The sequence below is a fragment of the Cornus florida genome, unplaced genomic scaffold, assembly GCF_030987335.1.
Source record: "Cornus florida cultivar Cherokee Brave unplaced genomic scaffold, ASM3098733v1 CherokeeBrave_3.0.0_Hap2_Chr01, whole genome shotgun sequence".
NCBI classification, from domain to species: Eukaryota; Viridiplantae; Streptophyta; class Magnoliopsida; order Cornales; family Cornaceae; genus Cornus; species Cornus florida.
The window spans coordinates 52,791,998-52,803,595 of NW_026775571.1; positions in this window are offsets into that span (position 1 = coordinate 52,791,998).

The following is an 11,598-nucleotide window of genomic DNA, read 5'->3' on the forward strand; positions in this document are numbered from 1 at the left end:
TTTCAAGAAAATGAGTTTGACTAAAAAGATAACACAACACATGAACTTTTACTGTTTAAAATATTGTGTTGCCTAAAATACCCTTCTCCCTATTCCAACACATTTACCTTATTGCCCTTTTTATTTATTTATCCAATTTAAGCAATATATGCCCATAAAACCCTCATTCATGCGCCCTCTATCTATCTCCCTCTCTGTAACAACGAAGCCTCTTTGTAACCAGCGAAGCAACAACCCCACTTCTCCACTTCGTTCTTCTGTCTTCTCCACTTCGTTTCTCGATAACCGAATCTATTCGGTTTTGAATAAAGCCAGAGCTAAGGTTTGTCCTTCTCTCCTTCAAGAACGAATCCAGGGTTTGAGGTAATTTTTCATCTAATTATGTGCATAATCTATGATTCTATATTTTTTTGTTTTTTTTTTTCATCTATTTTGCACATTCAAACCAATTTATGAGCATATTTACATATATAATTTTCAATTCACAACTTGTATTCTAGGTCTGTGACATTATATAGATACAAATTGTTGATATTTGAAATTAATTTTCAAAGAAGGTAAATATATGTTTGGGTTGACCCAAAGTTTTTTTTTTTATCTAACTAGGTCTTTGCTGTTGTTAGGGTTCTTGTGTCTGGGTATGCCCTCATTTTTACCTTGTACTATACTGTTCCATTTATTATTTGTTTTCTTCATTTAAGGGAAAATAAAATAAAATAAATATTTAGATGTAACCAATTCTAAATAACTTTTAAATTTTTAACTAAAAGTTAAATAAAATTATAAACTCAAGTTTTTATACTGAAATTAACCAAAATAAAATTCCATTGACTAAACAGTTTATATTCTTGTATTTTACTTGGAAGTCATATGCCCTAAGGTGTTTACAGTTTTGAGTGCTCAGATTGCAACTCATTTATTCCTTGAAGAAAAGTGGTCCCTCATTGATAAACTAATTTGAATTTAAATATATATGAAGAGTACATAAGAAGAGTTGAAGAAAGTAGATAAATTTCTGCATTACATGATTTGCCCGCTAAAGCAGATGGTCAAACATTCGAGGTGTTAACTAGAAAAAAATGGATCTTAAATGCAAAAATTGAAGATGGAACCTGAGACGGTTTAGATTTTTTAGAAGTTGATAATTAAGATACGGGTTTGGGATGCTGACTCATAGTAGGTCCTAGATCACTAAATCTTGATGGTATTTAGATGTAATCAGCTTTTAGATTATTCCACATCCTTTTGCGAAAATCTTCTATGCTTTTCAATGATGCTTCCAAAAATAATTGAGATTTAGGGAAACAATTGAAGGGACTGAAGTACACGTCTAGTAAAAAGAAAACAAAAAAGTTACTCTCTTCTTTTGTTGATGGCAGTTTCTATGGGTTCTAATGAAAAGTTTTGTTTTTCTTAAGAAACTCTTGGGTGTATTAATGACATTTCCTGTAGGAATTGCTATAATATTTTTTCCTTCTTATAAACCTTTTGCTTGTGCTTATTTACAATTTAACCTTTTTTGTTCACAAACCACCTCTGTGTTTTTTCGAATTTTGGGCATCCTTTAATATTATTCTGCTATAGTTTATTTATTTATTTATTATTATTATTATTATTTTGGGTAAAGATTTAACCTGCTGTAGTTGCAAATAAAGATATGGACATTTCAGACAATGTCATGTAGACTTCTATTACACATCAATTTCGATAAGAAGAAGTACATATTACATATTATTAAAATGTTTCAGATGCATGTTGCCAAATTAAAGAAACAGGAACATGGTTGGGTTAGTTGAATTGTTTGATGTTATGTTTCTATATCTTAGTATAACATAGTAATTTTAAAATAACACTCTAGCTTGGGAAGGTCATTCATTTGGAGCAACCATGTAAGAATTGAATTGTTCTTATGTATAATTGTATAGTAAATTTGAAATTTGAAATAAATGAAATGCTTATTGGATGTATATATATGCCTTTGACATGCATACTTTACATTTTTGGAATTTTTACTGGGTAACAGCCACTAATAGACATTCTTATTGTGAACGAACTCTTAGTCTGCGATCTGATTACCTAGGGTTTATTATGCGATGTTTCATCAATTCTGCACCTTAAACTGGAACCATACTATCAGTTAATTTATAAGCCTGTTATGTGATTTTGAAGACTTTAGTAGTGGAAGGCAGGCGGCAATATGATAGCAAAACACCTACTCTAAGTTATTTTATTTTATTTTCTGCTTTTAAATGTTTGTATGCTAAGGTCTCTAAATTACATTATTTAATTATGATCTTTATTTGTTTTCTATTTCATTATTTTTTTGAACTTTATTATTATTATTATTATTATTATTTTACTAATGAATCAATTTTAAAACTAGTAGGAGAAATGAATGAGAAACAAATTACATGTTTTTGTCAATTTGATGGAAAATTTGACAAAAAATGAGAATGGAGAAATTACATACATCGGCGGTGTCATGGACCCTTTTATGATAACAACAACAACATATGAATCATTTATAAATGAGTTACGAGAACGTTCATTTTCAAACATGAGTGGTAAAGTCATATATTATATCACAGAATCTAACAAGAATGAACTTTTGAAGATGACGGGAGAATTTGGATTTAGAGTGATGCTTCTAGTGAATGATCCCATGCTAAATGTATGTGTGGAGGATGCAATGCCAGTAATTGCATCATGAACAATTCCAAATGATCATAGTGAGAGGTAAAACACATATATGTAAAGTCATACATTGATGCATGCGCTGCATAGGTTATACAGTTTTTAATATACTTTTTTAATCCACTTGTAGAGAATTTGTTGAAACCACTAGCTACAATATATCGGCAATTTGTCTTCCGCACAGTGTTGCGTCAACGTCTTCATTTCCTCCAAGAAATGCTCATCAGGATTCTTTCCGACACATTGATGAAATTCTTTGCGAGGATCAGCTTTTTAAAAGCCCAAATGATTTCTAATATGCACTCGTTTTGTTTGGTCTTAGTAACCAATTTCTGTTCAAGTACTTGGACAACAGCATAAAATATTATAGAGTTGTGTGTGAGGTTAATAATTGTCCATCGAAATTGTCAGCTGGTTATGAAGGCAATAGTGATATAGTGAGAATCAAACGGTTTAATAATGTTTACACTCACATTGCTCAAGGCATTTCAGATTATAAAGCCATTTTTCGGTCGAAGGAAATGGGTCGAGCTATTGTGAACAAGGTTAGGGACAATTCTAAATGCATTCCCAAGACTATTTCCACAGATATAAGCAGTGAATTTTCTGTTGACATGACTTAAATGCAATCGTGGAGAGCTAAGGAGTGTGCATGTCATATCATTGAGGGTAATCCTAAGGATAGCTATATGTTAGTCCCCTGATTGTGTGAACGAATAACATAATATATTCCCGAGACAATTACATCATGGGAGTGCACGGATGATAGAAGATTTAAGCGAGTGTTTGTAGCTTATGGGTGCTCTATACAAGGTTTCATCAACTATTGCAAGCCTATATTAACAATTGATGCTTGCCACTTGAGTGGCAATTATAAAGGCACAATGTTTGGTGCAATGGGTTTGGTTGCGAATGAAGGCTTGTGGCCTTTGGCGTATGATATTATTTCTTTTGAGAATGATGATAATTGGCATTGGTTATTGAGCAAGGTGAAAGAGATTCTAGATGGTCGCATTGTGACAATTTTAACCGATAGGCATCCAAGCCTAATAAGCTGTATTAGAGATATTTTTGGCTCTTAGTACCACTCATGGTGTCTTCGTCACCTAACGGTGAATTTTTCTACATCCATTACAGAGACAAAGTTTAGGATTGAGGACTTTGGGTAAAGAGACTAGGAAAAAATTACTCGATAAAATTGCACATGCTTGAACTCTAGACGAGTATGAGAATGTATTGGCTGCCATGCGGGTATTTCGGGAGGAGTTGTACGATTGGGTTTTGGAGAATTCACTAGAACATTGGTCAAATGCTAAGTTTACTTCCAAGCGTTGGGATGAATTATACACCAACCAAGCAGAGTCCTTCAATGCATGGGTGAAAGAAGAGCGATTTTTTCAATCACAAGGCTCATTGATACACACATGCAAAGACTTAGTAAATTTTTATACCAAAAGAGTTTGGACGTTCAGAAGTGGACTATGCCGGTTAGGAAGCGTATTGAGTTAAAAATCCAAAAAGAGCAAGAGTTTGCACTTGGTTTTAGTTTGATGCGTGTTTCGAATATTGAGTGTACAATATATGATCGACACAGAAGACCATTCAAGGTGGTATTTGGCATTGAAATGTCTTGTAATTGTTTGAAGTGGACCATGAGTGGGATTCCTTGCTCGCATGCATATTATGCCATCCATAAATTATCTTTAAATATTTATGAAGTGGTTGATCCATGGTTTAGGGTAGAAACACAACAGAAACTATGCGAACATCTCATGTCTTCTATCCCCATGCATAATATGTCGATTCTAGCTGTTATTGTTGCTGATGATGAAGGTGTTTCCCATCTCAGGCTTCCTGCGGTAACTGTAATACCCCTAATTTTAAAAGGATAGTCCTGGTATTTTAATTAATTATTTAAAAGAATAGTCATGGTATTTTAATTAATTATTTAATTTCATTTTTATTTGGTTTAATTGTTTAATTGCTTGTTTGTTTGAATTAATTGAATTAATTGTCATTGTTTGACTTATTTGAATTATTTGAATTAATTTTTATTATTTGAATTACTTGAATTAATTGATTAAATTGTTTTCTTTTATTATTATTTATTTTTAATTGAATTATTGTAATTATTTAGTTATTTAAATAAGTTAATTGGATTTAATTAGGATTATATTATTCTGTTATGTTTCATGTTTTGGCCGACTAGAATTTAACTTAGGGTTTTCAATCTCTAATTCTAAGTGGACTAGGGTTTTCAGAGATGCCTATATATATATATATATATATATATATATATATATGATGTCTGTCGAGGGTTTACGACATAAATCACAACAGAGAGTGTTGAGAGGCAGAGAGGGAAATTTGAGAGATACACAGAGAGGTTCAAGGAGGACGGGACGGAGGGCTTCTAGGTTGAACCAAGAGCAACAGGGGAGTGGAACGGCAATCTAGGAAGTGATCGAAAAACTTCGAGACGGAGGTTTAAGATTTCTAAACTGAAATCAGAGGCAAGTCTCTATTTTATCTCTTCCCCTTAAACCTGTATTCTGTGCATGCCTAGGTAGATTCCAGTAGTTTAATTAATGCTAAAACATATCTGTGATGCATGTTTAAATTGTTTTTAGCTTCGTTGAATTGAACTGGTCTGAGAAATCTGAAAGCTTTTAATTGTAACTTACTGTCTTTAAGTTTAAGCTTGGTTTAATAATACCGTTGATGCATGTCGATGTCTTATAAATATTTTGGGACATTGATTAAACACCGGAATATGTATTAAAAGTTTTACAGAGCGCTTGGGTATCGCCAGAGACGAGGAAGACGAAGCAGAAAACGCAAAACGGCTTCAGGGAGTGAGAGAGCAAGCTCTCAAAAGGAGGGAACCAGCTCCCTCATCAATGGAGCCGTCTCTAAGGGGTGTGGAGCCGGCTCCTAGCTCCATAGAGCCTGCTCCCAAAGTTAGGGAGCCGGCTCCTATGCCAATGGAGCCGGCTCTCAAGTTGTGAGAGCCTGCTCTCGCCCCGAATTACGTTTTAACTATTTTTAGGGCGTTGTTTGGACTATGCAGGGTGTTTCTACTTGGTTTAAATTGTTTTAAATGATGTATATGATTGCTGTAAACCTGTAAAATAATGGGGAAACATTAATTCATAACTGGACTAAGGAATGGAGAAAGGTGAATTTGAGGAAAAACCTGTTGGTTGTGCACTGTTCTGATTAATAAACTTATTTACTGGAACTTGGAGGTTATTTTATTTATGATTTAATACTGTTAATCATATTTAGACAGAGTTATAAGTGTAGTGGATCACTTGAAATTAACTATGCTTGGTTTGAAATGAATTGATATTTGTTTGCTATTAACTGTATCAATTTCTGGATAGTTTGGAGGATGTAAATGCTTAGATTTACTGTACCAATTTACATAGTTGGAACATGATTTTTAGGTTCTATAATGAATGCCTAATATCGTTACATATGTATTAATTTATATTGATGCATATTTTGGAGAAAGGTTGATGAATATATAGTGTTGTTTTATTAACTATGTTATTCGGAGGATTGTATGCACCGGTATGGGACGGTGGCATACTAGGGATGGATTAGTTCAAACACTAAGTCCTACCTATTCTGGATTGAAGTATGGATAACCATAAAGGTTAAGTCCTACTCATATTTGTGTCATGTCAATAAAATAATTGAATGACCTACTTTGGTTTTTGGATGGATTGTTATACATATATCAGACCACTATACCAGATGGATGATATTGTGTATTAGGAGTATATGGATTTTATATATTTATGTTATGGTGCCATGATATGAGCTTGAGTTTCAGGATCATGGTTAGCGTGCGTATATCGCCTAGGATGGATAACTGGACAGTAGTTGCTGTTCCCTAGTAGGTCTAGGTACACATGACCACGTTACGTGCGATTTGCATGGTACCTCTACTCAGGCTGAGACAGACCTATTGGGCTAGTGAGCGTCCTGTAGTGTGTACTTATACATATATGGACTACTCTAGTTATTGTTGAGCTATCTAGGATGTATCTGCGTATCGGGTTTCTGTATGGGTCGTAATAAGATAGGACTTGCATGTGGGCCTGACCCACTCTCTTATTTTTCAGGTGCTCGTCAGTTCCAGGGTTAGAGCTTGGTCGTGCAGAACAGATTCAGACATTCATTCCTCCAACTATGTAGGACTGCTTTCTATATTTAGCTTTGGATTTTGATTATAGTTATTTCCTTTTCAGTTTGAGATATTTGATAGGGGTCCACTAGATGGATTCCAGAGTTGTTTAATTAATGGAGGTTTTGGATTATTGGATTTTAACATCAATACTTTGAGGATGTTATTTAATTAGAATTCTTTTCAGCCTTTATTTATTTATTTCTTATTATTTCGATTTGTATTCTGTGTTTGTTTATATATTAATTGTTTGATATTCCCTCGGGCTTGGGCCTGGGCCTGATCAACCCATGTCTCGGATTCGAAGGGTATCACAGTAACACATCCCCTGGGACGACCTCGTATTAAACGAATCAAATCACAATTTCAAAATGTAAGGCCTTTGCACTATTCGCAATGCGACGAGACTGGTCATATTCGTCGAAAGTGCAAGGCTTTTTTACCTGGATAAAATAGTTATACAATTGCTAATTCTAGGGAGTTGTTTTGTAATTATTGCTAAGGCCCTAAAAATGGAATTATTTTGTAATTATTATTAATTCCTTAAAGCTTCGCTACTGCATTAGTATAACTATGTTGTAATAGTATTTCTAACTTATGTAGAAAACATTTTTAAGTATGATGTAACTTATTCTAAATTGAATTTCTATTATTCCTTTGGTGGTTTATTTTGGTATTAAAATTATTTTCCTGGGTCTTCATATGAGTCTCTTGTGGAGTGCTATTTAAATCTTAAGTGTGCAAATTTTATGGCTGTTGGAGAACTGGTCATTTTATGCATTTCCTTTCTACAACAAGATGAACTTGAATTTTGATTCATTATTTAATATATATATTTTATGCACATGTACATAGTTCGAGATGATATATTACCTCTATATTCACTTCGCCCATCAACTCTGTTAGAAATGGTATCTCTTCTAGCATCTCCTGTTTTTAAGTCATTCAAATACTGAGCATAGAAGAGTTAATAAAATACATCTGCATGCAAGGGTGAGATGAAAATATTGAAAGAATGAAGGCCCACAGAATTATTGGGCTCCTTGTGATGTGTGATTGGAAATCTATTAAGTAGAAAATACTAGTGTATGAGCATATTTATTTCAACGGTGACTGTGATCCCTCTATGACAAAATTGTGGTTTTTATTTTGTCAAGTAGTGATGGTTTTACAGTTTCATGACAAAAATGTATTAATTGCTTGTGAAAATGTAAAACTGATTATAACTGGGAAAATGACGAGATATAAAAGACTTGAACTCTAAAACATGTCAAAGAATTCCAAACCTTTGTTGGCGGAACCCACTGGAATTTTAATTTAAATTCTATATAAAAAAATAATTGTGGATGGTTGCAAGCATTTGAATCATTTGGTGGTATTAATGTAATGACCCTGTCATTTTCCTTTTTTTTTTCCTTTTTCTGAAATTTTACGGATAAATTTTTTTCGTTGAATTTTCTTTTTTGAGTTCGGTTAGTCATCACTTAGTGTCGTCTCGAGTGCTCGGAAATTATTTTCGAGACTCTTTCATTTGGATTGAGAACTTCCTTTAAGGACCGAGTAATTTCCACATTTTCATTTTTTGGACACTATTCACTTTTCGTCTTTTTTTCGTTTGTCACTTTGTTGGCACAACCTCATTTTTCATGTTCGGAGTTGAGTTTTGACTTCACGAGTTTTCATTTCAGTTGATTTCCTCAAAACGCGTAACTTTACTTTTGGAGAAAAACTCACCGGTTGTTTCTTTCTCCAGTAGGGGTGTGGATGAAAGGATTCTTCAGAAACATTAATGTTTCTTGAGGTGTTTTTTATAAATATCTTTTGGAGATATTTTGATTAGGGATTTTTACGAAAATATTTTCATTCTGGGCAGTTTTGCAGTTATCCCTTTTTGTAGGGGCCATTGTGTAATTAGCGACAGTTGTTACAAAATGCCTCGTTTTGAGCCTGGATTCTCGTACGGGATTCATTTTCACTTTTCGTCGAGTCGTGTACTCTTAGAATTTCCTCATGGTCATTTTCCCCAGTTTTAGGGTTTTCGGCCCCAATTGCCGCCGAACTTGTTCGGGGCATATCTTTCTGCATGAGACTCGGTTTTCGATGCCGTTTCTTCTGTTATTCAATTTTTTTTCATTTCGGTTCTTTTTCGTTCCCGGTATTTTACCGTTTAAGCGTGTCTGCACAAATTACACTTTTCTGGACCCGGTAAGGCCCTTTCGAGGCATTTTTAGGGTTTTATTATAAATAGAGGGTTATAAAATTAAAAACATTGGATCCTCTTCTTCTCACACTGTTGCAGATCAGCCATGGTAGCCCAAGGGGGCTGCCACCCTTTTTCTCTCAAATTAACTTTCTTCCCCTTTGTAAAATGCCGTAGTACCTTAGTATTTATCGTAGGCCTTGGCGAGGCACTCCTTTCCCCCTTATTAGAAGCCGATTCTGACCATTTTTGAGTTCAAGTTTTGAGTTCGGGTTTGAATTTTTATGATACCTCAAGGGTTAAAGTTGGTTACCTCGTAGTCCCCGACATAACCTAGAAGTATTGTCGGATTCTGATCGATTTCCTTCTGGTGGGGATTTGAGATTTCATCTCAAAGTGAGGTAGGGGATATCTTAGATTTATATAATTATTGTTTTGATTGTTTTATAAACTTATACAACTTATATGCATGCCTAGGTATTTTATCTAGAATTTAATTTAATTATTTTCTTTGTATAAAATTGAATTCTCATGGTTGTATATAACTTGGAATTAAAGTGTGGCATGCTATTAAATTAAGTCTTGATATGTTCATTAATATATATTAAATTGGGAGGATTTGAATAAGTATTGCAACTTTTATTTAATCTTTCACTTGTATGAAAATTTAATTCACATGATTGTAACTAGTATGGAATCAACTTGTAATGTGATATTAAATTAGGCATTGGTATGTTCTTTAACATATGTGAACTTGAGAATATTCAGAATTATTTTAAAATCTAGAGAAAATTAATTAATTTATTTTAAGTGTTTTACTCACTTAATTGGATTTTTAACTTGATATTGTTGATGAATTTTTCATGTACTATCATATTGGGAATATTTGAATAGGTTTTGAGACTTTTATTTAATTATTTTCTTTGTATTGAATTTAATTCACATGATTGTACCTAGCATTGAATGAACTTGCAATGTGATACTAAATTAGGCCTTAATATGTTCATTAAGATATATGAAAATAAGAATATTTCAATGAGTGTGAAGAATTTTATTTAATTATTTTCTTATATGAAGCTTAATTTACCTAATTGTAATTTAGGTAGAAATAATTTGTAATGTGATATTAAACTAGGCCTTGCCATGACCATTGACTTATATTAATTTTAGAATATTTGAAGTTACTTTGTAATCTTGAGAATTTAATTATTTAATTTAATTAAATTCCATTATATGCTTCTATTGAGGTAGTTAGGTATTGAAGTTGTTCTCATGCTTAACTTGTAAAATTGGAACCTGTTGTATGATTACATTATAGTATTCCATGAGTAGAAGTTATAGTTTAACTTGCTTATATGCACATTATATATTTGATATGTTGTATGCCATTGTAGCTTAAAGACATAGGACGAATATTATGTATTTTACTTGACGAATATTATGTATTTGTATTCCGGGCTTAGTGTGCACTAGGTAGCACCTTAAGGGCTAGCAACCCGATATCACTTGCTTGGTCATTGAGACCGTATGTCCTTGTCTTTCCGCCACTACTTGATTTCGCATTCAATTCCAAGTTATTTAATATGGATTATTTATAGCTTGTGATGTGATGTTTGACATTTCAATTAGGTGTAGTATACATGTGCTTAGTATACTTGCATGTCTTTCTTTTCAATACAAGTTAATAGCACTCAATTGTTATAACTTGTTGTTTCTGTATTTTAGATTTCAAGTTGTTAACTTTGATAATCTATGCCTTGATGCGTTGTATTAGAAGTTCTAATGTTAGTTAAAATTGCATTAATATTGTAATTTGGGTATTAATTGTTTAATGTAGCCTATGATGATTCCTTAGACTCATTTGAAACGTAAACGTTAGGTGGCATGAACCGTTTCGGTTGTTTTCGCATTATAGGTTGCAAATTAATAACTTTGATACCTATGTCTTGTTGCGTTACACTACATGCTCTTATGTTATTAAATTGCATGAATGATGTGCTTTATGCTAGAAATGCTCTAAAGTAGCTTAGAATGCTCCCTGAGTCTCACCTTTTATATAAACGCTAGGTGGCATGACCGTATGAATTGATTTATATCAACTTAATAAGTTTGTAAAATGCTAGGTCCTTGCATGCTCATCTCCTACGAGTAGCTTTATGTTACTCACCCACATAGTAGGGACATTTTTCAGGTACAGGAATCAAGATTCGAGATTCACATTATGCTTGGGATGATTTGTAGACGTGAAGTTTATAATTCATGCAAATGTTAACATGAAAAACTATTTGTAACTTTATATGTCAAAACTTATATATTTGCTTCTAAATATGTAATGTGTACATAAGTACACCTTTTGAGTTGTATTTAACATGTATGAGATGAGGCCATGGGCCAAGGACATTTGTTTTGAATTCTAAGCATTTTTACCTTTAGGCTATTTTATTGAAAAATAGAAAATTGCAATGCTTTAACATCACCACATTTACATGGGTGGTGTGAAGTGGGCATT